The following is a 21390-nucleotide window of genomic DNA, read 5'->3' as shown; positions in this document are numbered from 1 at the left end:
TAAAACTTCAGTAGTTTACGTTTTGAGGAGTCTGCATCCATAAGCAGTGACCACATAGAAGCACATCGTGCATTTGCCAAGAAGAGAAGCAGCGCTGTGAACGGTACACTTATTTTCTCCCAATTAAGGAAGCTTCTTGAACTGGGTAAAATTACCTCATATGTCTTTTTTAGGTCAAGCCTGCCACAGCGCATGCACTCACACTTGCTAAAAATATTGTTTTCTACTGGAGGTTTGGATCCCACCCACTGCTTACCCTTCGTTGTCACTCTTATTTTCAGCCTCACAATTGGCCAAGGAGTGCAGGATTCACTTCCTCTTCTTTTGTGTGGAGCATTGACCAAGTACTGATTGCTTCATATTGACTAGCATCCTAATTGGGAAAGTCAACAGTTCTCGCATAGGCAAGACCTATTGGCTTTGCTAGTGATTGTTTTCAATAACAGGTGTAAGTATGAAATCACGTAAGTCAGAGAAACTTAGAGCAGGTGGCTTTCAAATATATGTACAAAGAAATGAGGCTTCTACAAACGCAACAGTCTTCGAAATACACTCTTCAGGTGCCTAGATATTAATCCTATCTAGGTATGAAGCAAGAGTGTTCCGTTAAAAGTCTAACAAAGATGACTACACGCATTAAAACGCTATATGCGTACGCTGAGAAAGAGATGCTGCCCTCATCAGCTAAAAACTATAAATATTCATCTGGCTATGGCCTGGGAGGGGCATCTGTGAAATATGTTCTATGTGTTTCATGTATTAGAGGAGTAACCTATTTGTGCAAACCAAGAAGAGCTCAGAAATGTCATTCCTGCCACAACTTCACATTGCAGATCAGAATTAAGAATGTGTTTGTCATGACAGAAAAACCTCAGTGTGTGACAAAGTAATCCAAGCCTCAAGCCCTTTAAATCAGTGCTTCCCAAACTTTTTGGAACCACGACCCACTTTTTAGTATGACAAGCTTTAATAGACATGAGCTGGGCAATTTTTAATGTAATAAAGCGCATTGTTATTTGCAGACAGCAAATTTTCTATTGAAATGGTCACTACATTTGCACAGGCGTACAGATTTACTGTTAAAACAGTAGTGCACACTAATGATACTGTGTGGAAACCGTGTTTCAGTGAATATGTATTATTTGTGCATCACCAAGTAAAGTGTCTTGATTTGTTCTAATTCTAGTGAAATATTTGTTTCCTTCACACTTCAGGATTACAAAAAAATGTGCCTCATTTTGCTTTCCGAACTGTTGAATGTGCACAGTTCATTTACAAGTATTACATTAGTTTTCCTATCACACTCACTCCCTGTACCCCGGGAGGAATGTCACATAATTCACTTTCTCTGACTGCAAAGTGAGAGTAGTTCCTAAACAAGCATTGGAAATGCAATAGGTCTCGCATTTGTTGTTGGGGCTATTGGCATTATAAATGACAATGTTTTTTACCTATGCAATAGAAATGCTCTCCACACCTTCATAAAATAAAGAAATCATTTGTGGTTTATTTTTATGTAGTACACCTGCAATAGTGCAGTAGCGCTGGGAGTGAGAATGGCAATTCCAATTCTACGTTGAAAATAGACACCCATAAGGTTTGCTGCTGCAGAGAAATGAAGCTCCTTGGTGCTGTGCCAGACCCGGACATGTTGGAAAATTTTGAAACTACCTGAACAACCAATGGCTTTTGCCCACTATGTTTTACATGTGCGCTGTACAGCCAATCACTTGTCCCCAGTTTGACCTTCCTTTTGCCAAACTCCAATCTGCAGCTTGCTTCCTCTGATGCTGTGGGTGGAGATCAGACCTCAACAGAGCAGCCAGATACACCCTCCAAGTAACCTTTCAGTAAATTACAAACACAGGCAGCTGTGGTGCAAATGTCCCTCACACAGACCAGTTCCAGTTCAGGCCGCAATAGTGCAAGGCTCCCCCTACACAAAATAGTTCTAGCGGTCACAACTATACATATTACTCAGGAAACAAGTCCAGAACTGTTTGGCTACAGGTTATATTTTTTAATAATAACTTAAAATAACCGGTATATTCAGTGGTTGTAATGAATGTTTAAAGCAGGATCTTTCCAAACAAAATGCTTTTTTTGTAAACAGAGCAGCTATGTTATTAGCTAAACTAAATCCTAATAATGCCTAAGGGTAGGGGTGCAATAGATGATTGATCAGAGGATGGCCAGCCAGCCATGCAATCAAAAGATTTAAGGCCAGAAGGTTGGAGAAGAGGCCAGGCACCTGCGAGAATGACTCTTCCATCGCCATAGAGGATTTTAAGAAGCAGCAACCTCTTAGGACATTTAATAGCCTCTTCTGAAATCTGACCCTGGTACGTCCTGCAACATCACATAGCTTAACCCAAGTGGGTGCAGACAAAATGAACATGTTTCTAATACTAGAAGTAAGGGGGTACCGGGTGACTCCATGTCATCAGCACCACCAGTCTAGGGTTTCCTTTCACAAATGACTGTTTTTCAAGTGTGTTAGTCCACCTGGTTCAATAGACCAGAACCAAAACTACAATTCCCAGAATGCACCAATGTTTTTTAAATTAACGCCTAGTGCTGGAAAAAAGTGTGTAGGGTGTGATGACCTGCCCTCAGATTGTTAGTGCACTCACTCACAGTTTGACGTTTATCGCAAACTATCGTTTTCGCAATCTAAAAAGATAAGTCACAATTATATCCAATAAACTAAATGGGAAACTGCACAACAAAAGGGTAACATTTATAATCAATCACTCTGCACATTCAAAGAACGTGCAGAGTGATTGATTATAAATGTTACGCTGTAATACATTATTCACTTGTAATAATGTATCACAGCGTGCGAGTGACTTCACTATGTTCCCGTTCTGGGCGATAGAATCGAATAACAAATTTGATGTGCAAATAAAGAAACCAATACAAGGAAATCGATGATACTTTGTTCATACGTCTATTGCCATCATTTGTTTTTTGTACAACTTGGGGCATAACACACCCCTCCACACCAGACACTGTTATTTGATACTGGGCTGCAATTAGCAAATGCAGTTATGTAGCACTGCATCCTAAAGGCGTCAGGAAAAGGCGCCTTGCGCCAATCCTACCCATTTAACAAGACGACTCCTTCTTGGTAATGGATTGGAGATTTTTATAAAATGCCCTGACAGTAGCCACTACGCTGAGGTCTTGGGGATAGGCGCTACATGGCGTGCCAAATGCTAAAGCTGTGTATCAGCAACCAGTTACTGCATCTGGGCCCCAAAGGGAGTGCCTGGGAACTGAAAAGAATGTGTCTGTAATGCAACGGGTGATAGTGTAAAGCACTCTCATACCTGTCGGTTGAGTTTGCGCTACATAAAAATGCAACAACAAAAAAAAGTGTTGGGAGAGAGGTGTTGCCCCAAACAAATGTAATAGTAAACAAAAACAAGCATTTGCAATGCAATAGGTCTCGCATTTGGGAGAGTAAGACCTATTGGCCTTGTAAATGGCAATGTCTTTTACCCGTATGTTTTTGTTAGGAGTGGATGGATGCATGTGGTGTGGAGTGGAATTATGTGAGTTGAATTGGTTTTGTTAGTTGTGGAATTGTGTGGTGTGGATTTGTGTAGTGGAATTATGTGGCATGGTGTGCAGTGGAATTATGTGGATAGTAATTATGTGTTATTGAGCCTAATGGAATTATATGGAGTGGGATTGTGCGTCATGAAGTGGAATTATGTGGAATGGTATTTTGTGTTGTGGAGTGGTATGTAGTGGAGTTTAATTATGTGGTGTGTTGAATTTTGTGGCATGATGTAGAATTATGTGGTATGGATTGGATATATGTGGTGTGTTGTGTAACTGTGTTGTTGAGTTGAATGATGTGGGTTGGTGTCCAGTTATGTTGTGTGAAATGTAAATGTGTGGAGTTGAATTGTGTGGCGTGATACTGTGTGGTGTTGAGTGGAATTATGTGGCATGGTCTGGAGTATCTATGTGGATTGTTGCTATGTGACAGTGGTTTTATGTGGGGTGTATTGATTTGGTATTGAGTAGAGTGTAATTATGTGCGGTTGAATGATGTTGCGTGTAGTGGTATGATGGCTGTTATTTATTTCATGCTATAACCTCACTTTAGGTTAGGTGATTTCACGCTATGTTATTGAAGCCACCTTGTTATATATTCAGGGCCGGACTGGCCGTAGCGGGCACCTGGCAATCCCCCGGTGCGCCGCATGGGTGGGGGCCGGTTTTGGGCCCCTGGGGGCCGTTTTTGTTACAGGGCCAATCGGCCCTGTAACAAAATCGGGCAAAAGCCGGCCCTGGCAAAGAGCTCGGGAGGGACGGCCAAGCACTTTGCCAGGGCCAGTTTTGGTTCCTAGTCCTGCCCTGTATATATTACTAACTGGTCACAGTCTCTAAGTTGAGGCCACCACGAGAAAACACGGACAAAACACTGGCAGCTCTGCAGATTAACCTGCTTTTCATGTAACCTACCACTGAGCTTGGTAATGCTGTACACATACCTCTGCTACACAGAGACCCAAACCAGAGTAGAAGAAACTTACCCCTCGCGCCTAATAAATACCCTCTACCCGTACTTCAGTCTACAGACAGTACCATTTAAACGTGAAGCGCGTATTAGGTAAAGTTTTTCCTATGTAACTTTTAAACTATAAAAAAACAAATAAACGAGTCCTTTCCTACAGTCAATTTATATGGCTGTTAACAGTGGCGTAGGAGTGCTTCCAACCCATCTATTTTTCGCAGGTAGGGGACACGATGCTCAAGGAAATGTAGTGATCTGTCCAGTACCGCACATTTTAGTTAATTGAGTAAATGCGGAGCAGAGTAAAAAAAAGGTATTGTTACTGAAGACCTGGAGGCTAAATATGAGTTCGGCACGTACACAAATTGTGTGACGAAAGGCATATTGCTGTTTGTTTAGCAACCTATCTTTTTGTATATGTGCTCACAATCAGGTTACGTGACAGTATCGGGTATATTAGAAATTAGTGTTACGGTGTACATGCCCAGCCCTCCTGGAGTTAATAGATTCATTAGTTCTTTATTAATCGAAGTTTAGGCGCAACTTTCAAGCATGCACCAAAAGTGGATGCGTGGCTTTCTCTGTGTGATGCACGTCTCGCTGTAAGACCACATGCAACAAAGTGGTCATGAATAGGCCACAGAACCCATTTGATTCATGTCTCCATGGAATTGCCATCTCTCTATGTGAGAAGGACACGAATACTCCAATTCTGGGCTTTTCTTTTACAGAACAGGGAATTCTGGGACTTGCAGTGCTTGATTTGATTTCCCTGTACCCAAATCACCAAGGCCATCAGATTAGAACCTGGACAGGAACCGAATAAAATACCAAAACATTGTGCTGGTAATTAAAAAACACAAAAACAAATGCACAGCAGATAGAATGTCAAATACGGAGCAGAGCTAGAAACACAAGAATTTCCGCAAAAATAAGGACCGTGATGAACGAAAACATGTAAGTAAGCTTGGGTCATGAGCAGGAAACAAATTCAACAAAAAATGTGCTGGTAATAAAGGAAAACAGACGGCAAACAGATAAAGTGCCAAGTAGGGAGCGAAACAACTAAATGTTTAACTACAATTTGCGACAATGTTCTTGATTTCACAAACTATTTAAAGCTTATACAAAGGATTTACGATGTCCGTTTGCAAGAATATGAAGCTAGACGTCGGTGCACATTTTCAATTAAACCACATGAATAAAACAACAATAAAAATAATAACAAGTTAGGCAGGAGGGTCCGGGGAGTGATGGCAGTGGGAAGGAGAGAACCACCGGATGGAGGAGGGAACCATATCGGTCTAGAGTGGACCACCCCCAAAACCCCGAGAGTGGGAGTGAGAGATAGCTGTGGGAAGCACCACATTGCGATGGCCTAAACTGGATGCAGACACTAGGAAGTGCTACAAGTGATAACCCGGCACAGACACAATAAGAACCCTGATATAACAAACATTGCCAAAATACATCGGTTTGGAGAGGATGTGGCGCAGCGACCAGAGCTGCTGACTCGGATGCTGGGGATCCCGCTTTGAGTCGCTGCGCCTCAACATCGTGTGATTCTGGACAAATCACTCAGTCTCTCCATAAGTTGCAATATTAAATCTATTCAAATCAATACTATATCTACAACGTAGTCCTTTATTTAAAGTCAGGGTTGTAATAACTGACAAGTCTAGTGTTTCCACGTAACATGATTGCACGTCATCCGCAGGCCAGGCGTGGCCTGCGGAAACCAATAAAAGGAGCCGGCCCGCTCGGGGGCGAGGTCTCCGACAGAGCCCAAGTGTGTGCGTGGTTCTGTGGTCGGCGCTGCGGTAACTGCGCGCCAAGCGTAACCGCCCATGAGACCAGGAGCGTAACGCTACACTGGCGATGAGGGTGGGGGAGCGGACATCCACCGCGTGCTCCCCGCTGCTTCGCCCGGCGACGCCTCTCCCCTGTGTTTGCTCAGCATCGCGAGGCCGCCCGCGCGCACGTGCGCGGAAGGAATCCTGAGGCCTACAGCCACGTGGGAGTGCTTACCGGCCGGCAGCTCGTGGTCTGGGCACACCCGAAGGTGTTTGATGATGAGCAGCTGCTACCTCAAGTAAGGAACTCCCTCTGAGCCCCATCAAGCATTGGCAACACCAAGCCCCTCTGAGCCCCATCAAGCATTGGCAACTCCAAGGCAGGGACCTTCGTCCTTCCTTCCCACTGGTACCACGAGGAGTGACGGGGTTGCCCACAAGCGAGACTTGAGCCATGTGCAGTGCGTAGGGAGGCACCCGGGGCCAATACACCACACCAAGGAGAAGGCTTCCGCGCTCAGGGCCCCGAGGGGGAAAAGGAGGGTCATTCCTTGCGAAGACACAAAACGACGTAGGGGAGTGACGCAACCTGAATTCACAGCTCCACCCCAGCTGCACGAGCAGGCACAATGAGCGACGGAGCCCAGGCGGCCGCGCCAGGCCCTGGAGCAGCACCTGCACAAGCAGCCATGCCAGCCCCTGCCCCGTTTCAACATGCAGTGTCGGGGGTGCTACCCCCTTTCAGCGAGCTGGAGGACCCGTCGACTGCGGCGCCTCGTTGGAAGATATGGATTGAACGCCTCAACAACTATTTCATCGTCACACGAGAGACCGACAACGCAATAAAAAGATCGTTGCTGCTACACTATGCAGGGGATGAAATATTCAAGTTGTTCAAACATCTGCCCAACACAGGTACAGCTGCGGACTACGACGCAGCAGTGGCCGCTCTCGATGCCCATTTCGACCCACAGCTCAACCCAGACTTCGAGCGCTTCAAGTTGCGCCAGGCCCGGCAACGGGAGGGGGAGTCGATGGACGTTTTCTACGCTCGGCTGCGCGAGCTGGCAAGTACCTGCACGGAGGATGACCAGCCGAAGGAGATACGCGCCCAGCTCATACAAGGGTGCAGAGACAAGACGCTCAGAGGCCTGATCCTGCGCCAGCCAAAGATCGCGCTGGAGGACATGCTAATTCTGGCAAGGTCGCACGACTTGTCAGCAGCCCGGGCCAACGAGATGGAGCAAGCCCTGGTCAAGGCCCCAGCAAAAACGGAGACCATCAAGATGGAGCGGGCGGGCGCCCTCCGCACCCGGCCACGAGGAGACCCGCCGAAGGCACCACACCAAGATGGATCGAAGCACAAGTGTGGATACTGTGGGCACGAACCACACGCAGCAAAGGACTGCCCCGCGCAGGGGAAAACGTGCACCACCTGCGGGATCCCCAACCATTTTGCATCCGTGTGTCGAAGACCACCGACAAAGGCGGTGCGACAGCTCTCAGTGACGGAGAGAAGGCCACCGGTGGAGCAGACGAGAGGGAGGAGGTATCAGGACGTGAGCGAAGAGTCGTCAAGTGATGGTGAGGAAGAGGTACACCTAATCTCGTTTGCGAGGGAACTCAAGCTACGCCGCAGGCCCCAACCGACATGCATAGTGCACGTGGCCGGGACAGAGGTGCACGCCGTGATCGACACGGGAGCCACGGTGAACGTAATGGGCCTCCAGCAGTACAAACGCCTGAAACCCCGCCTGCCGGTGCAGCCATCGACGACGAAGATATATGCGTACGGAGCCGACACCCCCCTGCCCCTAAAGGGGAAAATCACAGTCCCGGTCCAAGCCGATGACCACGAGGTGATGACGACAATCCATGTCATCGACAGGGAAGCTGACACTCTCATAAGCAGTCACACAGCCGAAGACCTCGGCTGTTATCATTTGCAAGGAGAGTGCAAACCCACCAGGTGGAGGAGCTGCTTAACCAATTTCCGGAGCTGTTTCGAGGCCTTGGACGCATCAAGTGCAACCCCGTGAAGCTGCACATCGACAAGACGGTTGTCCCGGTCGCGTTGAGGCACAGGAGAGTTCCGTTTCACTTGCGGCCGCTAGTGGAGAAAGAACTGGAGAACTTGGAAAAACTTGGCGTCATCGAGAAGGTCTCGGGCCCGACGCCGTGGGTGTCCCCGATGGTTATAGTGGAGAAACCGAAACAGCCGGGAGCAATACGGCTGTGTATTGATATGAGGCTTCCCAACAAAGCCATAAGGAGGGAACGGCATATCACGCCGACAATGGATGATATTATAGCCGACGTAAATGGATCGAAATGGTTCTCGAAAATTTCGGGATATCCTCGGCGGCGGAAGTATTCCAGAATACAATACGAGAGATGCTATCAGGGCTCCCAGGAGTGCTGAGCGTAAGTGACGACATCCTCATTCATTCAGCAACAGTGGCCGACCACTACCGACACCTCCGCAGTACCCTGGCGCGCCTGCAGGAGCACGGCGCCACACTCCACAGAGAGAAGTGCCAGTTCTTCCAACCCTCCCTGGAATTCTTCGGGTATATATTCAATCAGGAGGGCATCCAGGTGGACCCGCGGAAGTCTCAATCCATCAAACAGGCACCTGCGCCCACCTCACCCACGGAGGTGTGCAGCTTCCTGGGAATGGCGACGTACTGCGGAAGGTTCATCCCTGGCCTGGCCACGCGGGCGGAGCCCCTCAGAGCCCTCACCAAATCGGACGCCCAGTGGCAGTGGGGACCGAAGGAAGAAGAGGCGTTCCAAGGCATCAAGGACGCCCTCCTGGGAGAAGCCACGCTGGCGTACTTCGACCCCGCAAAGCGGACAGAAGTGTTGGTGGACGCCAGCCCCGTCGGACTTGGTGCTGTGCTAACACAAGAACGTGAGCCCGGCCGGTGGGCCGCCCTGTCCTTCGCCAGTAAGTCCCTCACGCCCACCGAAGCACGGTATGCCCAGATAGAGCGGGAGGCCCTGGCCATCAAGTGGGCCTGTCACCACTTCCACTTGTACCTCAAAGGATAGCCGTTCACAATGGTGACCGACCACCAGCCATTCGTGCAACTCTTTAAAGGGACATCGCCAAATCCCCCACCGCGTATCGAGAGGTGGGCGGTCCAGTTGCAACCCTACGAGATGGAAGTGGTATACCGCTCCGGCGCTAAGAACCCAGCCGATTTTCTCTCCCGACATCCGGACAAGACAACCACGTCAGGTGACGAAGACGGCACCGACCAGTACGTGCAACTAGTGTCGGAAGCAGCCTGCCCGCTGAACATGACCCTGGAAGACATGAAAGAAGCAGCCCGGACTGACGGGGTGTACTCCCGAACGCTGAAGGCAGTCCAGGATGGGTCATGGGCACACTTCCTGAAACCAGCCAACTCCTGGGGCCCAGAAGAGCGAGAACAGACGTCGAAGATGTGGCGGATCAGACACGAGCTCAGCGCCACTCCGGACGGAATCCTGCTGCGGGGGTCTCGGCTGGTAATACCACAAGCGCTACGACAAAAGGCCACGCAGCTAGCCCACGGGGGACATCAAGGGATCACGAAAATGAAGTCCCGGATGAGAGAGAAGGTCTGGTTCCCGGAACTGGAGAAGATAGTCGAGGAGTACGTAAGACGGTGCCCGCTGTGCCAGCTGACAGGAGGCCCGGAACGGCCAGTACCAGTGATAACGGAAGACGCATGCACAACCCCGTGGTCACGAGTCAGCATAGATTTCGGGAGCTTCCCGGGGGGAAGACACACCCTGGTCCTGGTAGATGGATTTTCAAAATACCCCATAGTGGAGCTGGTGGCGTCCACGGCCTTCACCCACGTGGCACCCGTACTGGAAAAGACATTTGCTATGTTTGGGTTCCCGGAAGAGATCCGCAGTGATAACGGACCGCCGTTTCAAGGAGCTGAGTTCGCAACCTTCCTCGCACAAAGAGGAATACACCATCGACGCATAACCCCCCAATGGCCGCAGGCCAACGGAGACGTAGAACGTTTTATGCGCACCCTGAACAAGGTGTTCCGGATCGCGGAGGTCGAACAGGTAGACCCAGAAAAACGCCTCCACGAATTCCTTCGGGAATATAGAAGTTCTCCACACTGCACCACCCAGAGGAGCCCATGGGCACTGATGCTCCAGGGCCCACGACGAGATTTGCTCCCCACGTGTCCCGGCTGGGCACCGCCCCCGCTGAGAGCAGAAGACGCACAAGCCCGACGGACCCGCCGCAACAACCACGCGAGTCACCGGCGCCACGCCGCGGAAAGAACAATCCAGCCAGGGGCCACAGTTCTCATACGAGATCGCCGCCCAGGAGGGAAGTTCAGGACCAACTATGAACCCGGGAGTTGGACAGTCACCGCCAATCAAGGGACCATGGTCTCTGCTCAAAGAGGAGGCGAAGAGGTGTCCCGCAACATCTCGTGGTTCAAAGAAGTACCCCAGGACACCCCGGTAGCAGCCACGGAAGGACCCCACCCCTCGCCAGGTCGGGGTTAAACGCAGGCCCCACGAGTCCTCCGGCAAGTCCTACCCCAGCTGGCGGGTCCCTCGCTAGTCCCTGCCTGCTGAGTTCTCCCAGAAGATACCACCTGAGGCCCAACCCAGGGCCCAGCCAGAGACTGAGAGACTTTGCCTGCTGAGAAGCATCCAGAAACGGCGGACGAGGGGCACGCAAGTAACACCACATATATGACTGGGCCAATGTGGGGGGGGTAACCATGTTATCAGGCATAATGTAAGGAAAGAAAACAAAGTGTTGTGTTTTATATGAAGTTGGATAGGGATGTAATAACTGACAAGTCTAGTGTTTTCACGTAACATGATTGCACGTCATCCGCAGGCCAGGCGTGGCCTGCGGAAACCAATAAAAGGAGCCGGCCCGCTCGGGGGCGAGGTCTCCGACAGAGCCCAAGTGTGTGCGTGGTTCTGTGGTCGGCGCTGCGGGAACTGCGCGCCAAGCGTAACCGCCCATGAGACCAGGAGCGTAACGCTACAAGGGTCACAGTGTCTACCCTTTCGGAGTAGTAAGTTATCCGGTAACCTTACCAAGGAAATGAACAAATGTCCCAAGAGACACCATGGACCTCAACCGTTCACAATCAAGCAGGATATTTTAACTCCCGGTTTTCGATAGATCTCAGACATCTGTCTGGCTATACTGCGCTTCCGTCTTAATACAATGTGGGAAAACTAATGTTGGCTGCACTGTTTTTACAGCCTAAAACTTGATTACACCCAATGAGCAAGTATTGAAAGTACATGGGTTTACAACACCCTGAACGGCAAATACAAAACAAGCATTTGCAATGCAATAGGTTTTGCATTTGCGAGAGTTTGACCTATTGGCATTGTAAATGACAGTGGCTTTTATTAATTGTCATTTAAAATGCCAATAGCTCAAAGTCTATTTGGGAAAAAGGGGGTGGTGATGGACAGAGTTTCTGAATGATGCAGAATACTCCTACCAAGTCAAGAGATCATGGTTTTAATCCATCACCGTTTTTTAGCTCACTGCACCATCCCAGCTCAGAACCTGGCTACATGCAAATTAGTCTGTACCTGTCCCAGTGCATGATGGGAACAGGGCAAACCAAACTACCAAGCCAATTCTTATACTGGGAAGGAAACAAGCTTCCGGGGACCGGTTTCTGGCATCACAGCCTTCGTCGGCCCGGCTTGCCTGAATCCTGATGGTGCAATGAGCAAGGGACTCACGTCTGAGCATACCCTCCCACACTGAGTGTGGATAAAATCGATTTGGGAAAAAGGGGGTGGTGATGGACAGAGTTTCTGAATGATGCAGAATACTCCTACCAAGTCAAGAGATCATGATTTTAATCCATCACCGTTTTTTAGCTCACTGCACCATCCCAGCTCAGAACCTGGCTACATGCAAATTAGTCTGTACCTGTCCCAGTGCATGATGGGAACAGGGCAAACCAAACTACCAAGCCAATTCTTATACTGGGAAGGAAACAAGCTTCCGGGGACCGGTTTCTGGCATCACAGCCTTCGTCGGCCCGGCTTGCCTGAATCCTGATGGTGCAATGAGCAAGGGACTCACATCTGAGCATACCCTCCCACACTGAGTGTGGATAAAATCGATTTGGGAAAAAGGGGGTGGTGATGGACAGAGTTTCTGAATGATGCAGAATACTCCTACCAAGTCAAGAGATCATGGTTTTAATCCATCACCGTTTTTTAGCTCACTGCACCATCCCAGCTCAGAACCTGGCTACATGCAAATTAGTCTGTACCTGTCCCAGTGCATGATGGGAACAGGGCAAACCAAACTACCAAGCCAATTCTTATACTGGGAAGGAAACAAGCTTCCGGGGACCGGTTTCTGGCATCACAGCCTTCGTCGGCCCGGCTTGCCTGAATCCTGATGGTGCAATGAGCAAGGGACTCACGTCTGAGCATACCCTCCCACACTGAGTGTGGATAAAATCGATTTGGGAAAAAGGGGGTGGTGATGGACAGAGTTTCTGAATGATGCAGAATACTCCTACCAAGTCAAGAGATCATGGTTTTAATCCATCACCGTTTTTTAGCTCACTGCACCATCCCAGCTCAGAACCTGGCTACATGCAAATTAGTCTGTACCTGTCCCAGTGCATGATGGGAACAGGGCAAACCAAACTACCAAGCCAATTCTTATACTGGGAAGGAAACAAGCTTCCGGGGACCGGTTTCTGGCATCACAGCCTTCGTCGGCCCGGCTTGCCTGAATCCTGATGGTGCAATGAGCAAGGGACTCACGTCTGAGCATACCCTCCCACACTGAGTGTGGATAAAATCGATTTGGGAAAAAGGGGGTGGTGATGGACAGAGTTTCTGAATGATGCAGAATACTCCTACCAAGTCAAGAGATCATGGTTTTAATCCATCACCGTTTTTTAGCTCACTGCACCATCCCAGCTCAGAACCTGGCTACATGCAAATTAGTCTGTACCTGTCCCAGTGCATGATGGGAACAGGGCAAACCAAACTACCAAGCCAATTCTTATACTGGGAAGGGAACAAGCTTCCGGGGACCGGTTTCTGGCATCACAGCCTTCGTCGGCCCGGCTTGCCTGAATCCTGATGGTGCAATGAGCAAGGGACTCACGTCTGAGCATACCCTCCCACACTGAGTGTGGATAAAATCGATTTGGGAAAAAGGGGGTGGTGATGGACAGAGTTTCTGAATGATGCAGAATACTCCTACCAAGTCAAGAGATCATGGTTTTAATCCATCACCGTTTTTTAGCTCACTGCACCATCCCAGCTCAGAACCTGGCTACATGCAAATTAGTCTGTACCTGTCCCAGTGCATGATGGGAACAGGGCAAACCAAACTACCAAGCCAATTCTTATACTGGGAAGGGAACAAGCTTCCGGGGACCGGTTTCTGGCATCACAGCCTTCGTCGGCCCGGCTTGCCTGAATCCTGATGGTGCAATGAGCAAGGGACTCACGTCTGAGCATACCCTCCCACACTGAGTGTGGATAAAATCGATTTGGGAAAAAGGGGGTGGTGATGGACAGAGTTTCTGAATGATGCAGAATACTCCTACCAAGTCAAGAGATCATGGTTTTAATCCATCACCGTTTTTTAGCTCACTGCACCATCCCAGCTCAGAACCTGGCTACATGCAAATTAGTCTGTACCTGTCCCAGTGCATGATGGGAACAGGGCAAACCAAACTACCAAGCAATTCTTATACTGGGAAGGAAACAAGCTTCCGGGGACCGGTTTCTGGCATCACAGCCTTCGTCGGCCCGGCTTGCCTGAATCCTGATGGTGCAATGAGCAAGGGACTCACGTCTGAGCATACCCTCCCACACTGAGTGTGGATAAAATCGATTTGGGAAAAAGGGGGTGGTGATGGACAGAGTTTCTGAATGATGCAGAATACTCCTACCAAGTCAAGAGATCATGGTTTTAATCCATCACCGTTTTTTAGCTCACTGCACCATCCCAGCTCAGAACCTGGCTACATGCAAATTAGTCTGTACCTGTCCCAGTGCATGATGGGAACAGGGCAAACCAAACTACCAAGCCAATTCTTATACTGGGAAGGAAACAAGCTTCCGGGGACCGGTTTCTGGCATCACAGCCTTCGTCGGCCCGGCTTGCCTGAATCCTGATGGTGCAATGACCAAGGGACTCACGTCTGAGCATACCCTCCCACACTGAGTGTGGATAAAATCGATTTGGGAAAAAGGGGGTGGTGATGGACAGAGTTTCTGAATGATGCAGAATACTCCTACCAAGTCAAGAGATCATGGTTTTAATCCATCACCGTTTTTTAGCTCACTGCACCATCCGAGCTCAGAACCTGGCTACATGCAAATTAGTCTGTACCTGTCCCAGTGCATGATGGGAACAGGGCAAACCAAACTACCAAGCCAATTCTTATACTGGGAAGGGAACAAGCTTCCGGGGACCGGTTTCTGGCATCACAGCCTTCGTCGGCCCGGCTTGCCTGAATCCTGATGGTGCAATGAGCAAGGGACTCACGTCTGAGCATACCCTCCCACACTGAGTGTGGATAAAATCGATTTGGGAAAAAGGGGGTGGTGATGGACAGAGTTTCTGAATGATGCAGAATACTCCTACCAAGTCAAGAGATCATGGTTTTAATCCATCACCGTTTTTTAGCTCACTGCACCATCCCAGCTCAGAACCTGGCTACATGCAAATTAGTCTGTACCTGTCCCAGTGCATGATGGGAACAGGGCAAACCAATAGCTCAAAGTCTGGCAAACACGAGACCTACTGCGTTGCAAATGCGTATTACTACAGTGGCAGCCGAGGAAAGCATGCCTACAGGAAGTCAAACATCAATTGCGACACGTTCTGACTTGGTGCAGCTGTGTTGCCCTGAAGAGCTCGGCCCCTGTGCCCCGCCCTCTCCCTGTAGCATCGGCCAAACAGCCGGCACACAAAATGAAAATGGCGTTAACCCCTTCGCTGCTAGGCCTTTTCCCCTCCTGTGCTAAGCCTTTTTTGGGCTATTTGGGGTAGTGCGTGCTTAGGCCCCTGTAACTTTTTGACCACATTAGGTATCGACGCCAAATTTGTGTCCTTTTCTTCCAACATCATGGGGATTCTAAAAGTACCCAGGGAATGTGGATTCTCCTAGAGGGTTCCCAGAAATTAGTAAAAATACAGCAAAATGTTGGTTTTTTTTGTGAAAAATGGGAAAAACGGGCTGCAAATGAAAGTGTCTGGCTTTTTCTCTGCAAATGGTATCAAAAAAGGGTTTGTGGGGCTTAAATCACCATTTCTCCAGCTTTTAGGGAATGACAGAATTTTGTCAGAAAACCAACATTTTTTACACAGTTTTGGCATTTTTCTGAAACCTACCCTATTTTTGCTATTTTTTTGTGCTTTCAACCTCCTTCCAGTTAATGGTAGAAATGGGTACAAAAGCAATAATGGATCCTGGAAACCTATACATTTTTGAAAAGTAGACAAAATTCTGAATTCAGCAAGGGGTCATTTGTGTAGATCCATCAAGGTTTCTTTATAGAAACTACCAGTTAAATATAGGAAAAATTAAAACTTAGTTGAAAAATGCAGCCTTTTGTGTCAACGTTTTCACCTGTAACTTCTTCTAGTTATGACATCTCTTTGAAAGCAATGTACCGTTACATCCGCTGGACCTTCCTGGTTGTGGGGATATATAGGACTTGTAGGTTCACCAAGAGCCCAACGAACCCAGAGTAAAAAACTGAGCAGCATTTTGTAATGGTTTTTTATTATGTTCCGGGTATATAGCAATTATTGTGGGAAAATGTATACATGGAAAAATCGGTATGAAAGACACCTATGTATTTCTGAAATGGAAACAAATTTCAGAGTTTAGAAACAGTGCATATTTGCACATTTTCGAAATTGGGAATACTCATACTAGCATGAGAATTATTGGTCATTTTTCAAAATGACTTTTTTTTTTACTCAATGTCCTTCATTTGGAAGGGAGAAATGCATCAACAATCAATAGGTAATAACAGTTGCTTTACAAATCTGAACTACCCTAAGTCTCCTGATAAAAATGGTACCTCACTTGTGTGGGTAGGCATAGTGCCCACGACAGGAAATGGCTCAAAACCTAACGTGAACACACCACATTTTCACAATGAAAATTTACACATTTTTTGCGAAGAGTCTAGCTGTAGTTTTTTAACCCTAGCTCTGCCGGCACCTAGGGAAACCTAGCAAACCTATACATTTTTGAAAACTAGACACCCAGGGTAATCCAGGATGGGGTGACTTGACTGCCACCCACCATGATCTGTTACCTAGAATCCCTTGCAAACCTAAAAAATTGACAAAAAACCCACATTTTTCCCACATTTCTGTGGTGGAAAGTTCTGGAATCTGCGTGGATCCACAAATTTCCACCCACTCAGTGTTCCCCAAAGTCCTACGAGAAAAATGGTACCTCACTTGTGCGGGTCGGCCTAGTGCCCGCGACAGGAAACAGCGCAAAACGCAACGTGGTCACACCTCAATTTTGCAGTGAAAAATGACCTTTTTTTTGCAAAGTGCCTAGCTGTAGTTCTTGAACCCTAGTTCTGCCGGCACGTAGGGAAACCTACCAAACCCACACATTTCCAGAAACTAGACACCCGGCGGCTTCCAGGGAGGTATGGCTTGTGTGGATCCCCCAACGTTTCCTTACCCAGAATCCCCTGCAAACCTCAATTTTAGCTGAAAAAATCACTTTTTTCACACATTTCTGTGTGGGAAAGTTGTGGCATCACCGGGCTCACACAAATTTCCCACCACCCAGCGTTCCCCCAGGTCTCCCGATAAAAATGGTGCCTCACTTGTGTGGGAGGCCCAAGTACCCGCGACAGGCAAGGGCCCAAAACGTAGTGAGGCAACATCAGCATTGCCTATCTCAAAACCACCTGGTTTTGCAAGGGGGGTCACCTGGGTTTTTGGCCTCGTACTCGGAGGCCATCTAGGGAAACCTACCAAACCCACACGTTTCTGAAAACTAGACACCCGGCGGCTTCCAGGGAGGTATGGCTTGCGTGGATCCCCCAACGTTTCCTTACCCAGAATCCCCTGCAAACCTCAATTTTAGCTGAAAAAATCACTTGTTTCACACATTTCTGTGTGGGAAAGTTGAAACATGAGGGCACACACAGCCCAGGATTAGAAGGACAATCGGCACATTGCATACGAGTCTCCTTCCGCACACCTCTTCGCAAGCAGACTCTACATCTCTTACAGGGATTGTTTTTTTGGGGCGTGGGAGGAATTAAATCAGGAAAATGGCGATCTTTCAATCTAGCCACATCCTCCACCACTCCAACTCTAGGAACTCTTGCCTGTTCCACAACAACAAGGCTTCCTATCACAGACTGCTGAAACCGAACAAAAGTCAACTTAGACTCAGGTGAACACTCCTTGTACACAACAAAAGCATTGAAAGTTGCTAAATTGAAGAGATGGATGGCCAACTTTTTGTACCAAATGTACGCCTTACGAATAGCAGTGTAAGGTTCCAACCTCTGATCTACTCTATCAACACCACCCATGTGCTTATTGTAGTCTAAAATGCATACCGGTTTGCGTAGTTCAGCAAACTGACCCCAAACAGCCACAGGTGAAGTACTCTCATCATGGATGGTAGTCAGCATGTACACATCCCTCCTGTCCACAAATTTCACAGCAAGTAGTTCATCACTACGCAAGGAACTGCTCTGCCCCCTCTGAAGTTTTTTGGAAACAAGCTCTTTGGGATAACCTTTACGGTTAGAGCGGATTATGCCACAAGCAAAAGTGTCAACTTTGAACAATTCCTTAAACAACTGCACAGCAGTGTATAAGTTATCAAGGTACAAATGTTGGTCTCTGTTAAACAGTCTTCTAACAAGATCCCACACAATTTTCTCTGAAACTCCAAAAGTAGACGGACAACCAGGGGGGGTCAATAGTGGAATCCCTCCCAGTGTACACACGGAAATTAAAAACATATCCTGTCCTACTCTCAGACAACATATACAACTTAATTCCATACCATGCCCTCTTGCTAGGGATGTACTGCCTAAAAACCAAACGGCCCTTGAACAGGACCAAAGACTCATCAATAGATTTTTCTTTCCCATGAGTATAGATTTCTGAAAATCGATCTACAAAGTGATCAAGTACAGGCCGAATCTTAAAAAGACGGTCACAGTCAGGGTGATCTCGTGGCAATGCCAAAGTATTATCAACAAAATGCAGCATCCGAAGCAAAAGTACATACCGATCACCGGACATAATTGCAGGAAATATGGCTGTTGCCATCAAGGGACTGGTAGACCAATATGAAGCCATGGACGGTTACCTTATCAAGCCCATCAAAAAAGTCAAACCCAAAAACTGCTTTATCTCATCCAGATTTGTGGGAGTCCACCGGGTAGCTCTAGAGTGGGGCTTAAGTGTGGCACTGTGGTCCCTCAAAAACTGTTCAGCATACAAATTAGTCTGCTCAACAATCTCAGCCAAAAATACATCATCCATAAACAACTGAAAGAACTGTATAGGCAAAAAAAATTCACAATCCACTCTACACCCTGCATCACCACTAAAGGTAGGCAACACCGGCTGCACCATGTTTGGATCAACCCACAGTCCAGCACTTCCAGTAGGAAGCCTAGCAGCCTCAGGCTGCAATCCAGATGCCTCTTGTACCATCGGCACAGCAGTATCCTCCTCTAAAACAGGCACTTCATCCGCACTGAGAGTAGCTTCATCTGCACTGAGAGTATCTTCATCATCCGATCATTCCATGTGGAGAGAAAACTCACTGCCTGAATCTTCCCCTCCCTCCTCTCCCTCAGAAGCACTGTCAGTCTCATAATCCTGCTCAGAGAAAGATTCAAGCAGCATACCAACAACCTGCTGAGCAGTCATTCTACGGCTAGCCATAATCCTTACTAATAAAGGTAACTTGTCAAACCAGTCAACCACAAACACTTTGAAAAATAAGTTATAAACAAAATGCCTCTTTATCACAAAGACCTAAATACTCCAAAACGATACCACTCACGTGCCAGAAGCAGCTAGACTCACCACCACCTACTCTGCACAGACACAGTAACGATCAACAATATCCCACTAAAAAAGAAAAAGAAAAGAAAATTACACATAAGACATTCCAAAACACATCGCAAAGAATTACATGCTCAAAACACTAACAAAATATGCTGCCATTACGAAACCACTTACAAAAAAATTCATTCATGCATGACAATAATAATCATTTGGAGTAAATACAACAAAATGTTTTTCTTACCAAAAAAAGTCAACTACGTAAAACTGCAAAACAACCACTGCCGAAACCGCAAACATGAATGAAAAGCTTTACACTAGAATAAAAAGGAGAAATAAAACATTACAATCACATATACAAATAATGCACTAGTCCACAAACTAACCATAAAGGGGAGCGACCCTTGCGCAAGGGGCTGCTCCCAACAACAAAAAAGCAATCCCTGGTGGCCTAGTGGGCATACAATAAAATTAATAGTTGAATCTGCCCTTCCAAGGGGTCAGAAACGGCCAAGAAATATGCTCCCCAGAATGGAGAGACCCTTGCCGAAGGGGCCACTCCCCAAAAACATTTTGCTCCCCCAAGGAGAGCAACCCTTGCCCAAGGGGCCACTCCCCAAAACAGCTAGGGCATTTAAAAAAAGAAAAATCATCATACTGGCCCAGTAGGGCCACATACACCGATTTTTTAAAAAAAATAACACTACATGTTCCCCCCCCAAGGGGAGCGACCCTTGCTCAAGGGGCCGCTCCCCAAAACAGATTGGCCATAAATGGTGAAAAAAAATTAAAAAAGGCACAGTTGGGCCACACACCTTTTTTTTATTTTTTATTTATTCAAACGGATCTGCTCCCTTCCAAGGGGGGCAGATCCAACTTTTAATTTTACCCCCAAAGGGGAGCGGCCCTTGCCCAAGGGGCCGCTCCCCAAAACAGATTGGCCAAAATTGGGGGCCAAAAAATAAAAAAAGGCCCGGTTGGGCCACACACAACTTTTTAAAAAATATTTTTTCAAACGGATCTGCTCCCTTCCAAGGGGGGCAGATCCAACTTAAAATTGTACCCCCAAAAGGGGAGCGACCCTTGCCCAAGGGGCCGCTCCCCGAGACAAATTGCGCCCCAAACACACAAAAATGCATTCCTGCTGCACGATCGCGCCCCAGGCGCGAACGAGCAGCAGGAATGCATTTTTCAAAAGACATCGGAGGAAAGGAAAACCCTTTCCTTTCCTCCGATGCCTTTGGAAATACACCCCCACCCTCCACGAGGCAAAACTTACCTCTTACTTTCCCAACGCGCTGGAAGCAAATGGCTTCCAGCGCGTTGGGAAACTAAGGGAAGCCTCCAATGACGTCAGCGCGCCTTACGTGCTGACGTCATTGATGACGTGGAGGGGGGTGGCGGGGGGAGGCAGGGGAAGCCCTTCCCCTGCCTTCCCCAGTGCAGGAACAAAGATCGGTGTCCCACGGGGGAAGCCCCAGCGCTTCCCCCGTGGGTGGGTGTCACGACGGCTGGGAGCCGTTATGAGCACACGCCCACTGTGTGCCATGACGGCTCCCAGCCATCGTCAGCACCGAAGGGGTTAAACAAGGGGCACTGAAGGAACGGTCCAAAAATAAAACAGGAAGTGAAACACTTACTTGCAAGTGATGCCTGTCACAGCGGCCCTATTTTGTAGTGGGAGGTGGAGGCCTCTTCACCGGGCTTGTCACTGATGATGTACACAGAGGAGCTGGAGAACAGGGTTCGAGCCTCGGCTTGGGATGCATTATTTAATTATAAAAAATAAACAGCGATCTCGGACGGGGTGGGTGGGGAGAGATAGATTAAAAAATATTATACATGGTGGGGGAGACAGATACAATTTAAAATAAACACGGTTGAGACGAACAAATGTAGCATTTGAAACCTAGTACAACAAATGGTGCGAGGAGGTGGCTCAACAAATAACGCTGCTGACTTTGGAGCAGGAAAACAGGGTTCGAGCCTCG

At 48.0% G+C, this 21390-nt stretch overlaps 1 protein-coding gene across 5 annotated transcripts in view; it reads left to right on the top strand.

The window, feature by feature from the left end:
- SNX14 (sorting nexin 14) overlaps positions 1-21390 on the top strand; it is a 609680-nt gene that overhangs the window by 370898 nt on the left and 217392 nt on the right. The gene's annotated exons all lie outside the window — the stretch shown is intronic.

The sequence above is a fragment of the Triturus cristatus genome, chromosome 6, assembly GCF_964204655.1.
Source record: "Triturus cristatus chromosome 6, aTriCri1.1, whole genome shotgun sequence".
Taxonomy (NCBI): Eukaryota; Metazoa; Chordata; class Amphibia; order Caudata; family Salamandridae; genus Triturus; species Triturus cristatus.
The sequence above is the reverse complement of the archived record's forward strand: the minus strand, read 5'-3'. Positions and strand labels throughout refer to the sequence as shown.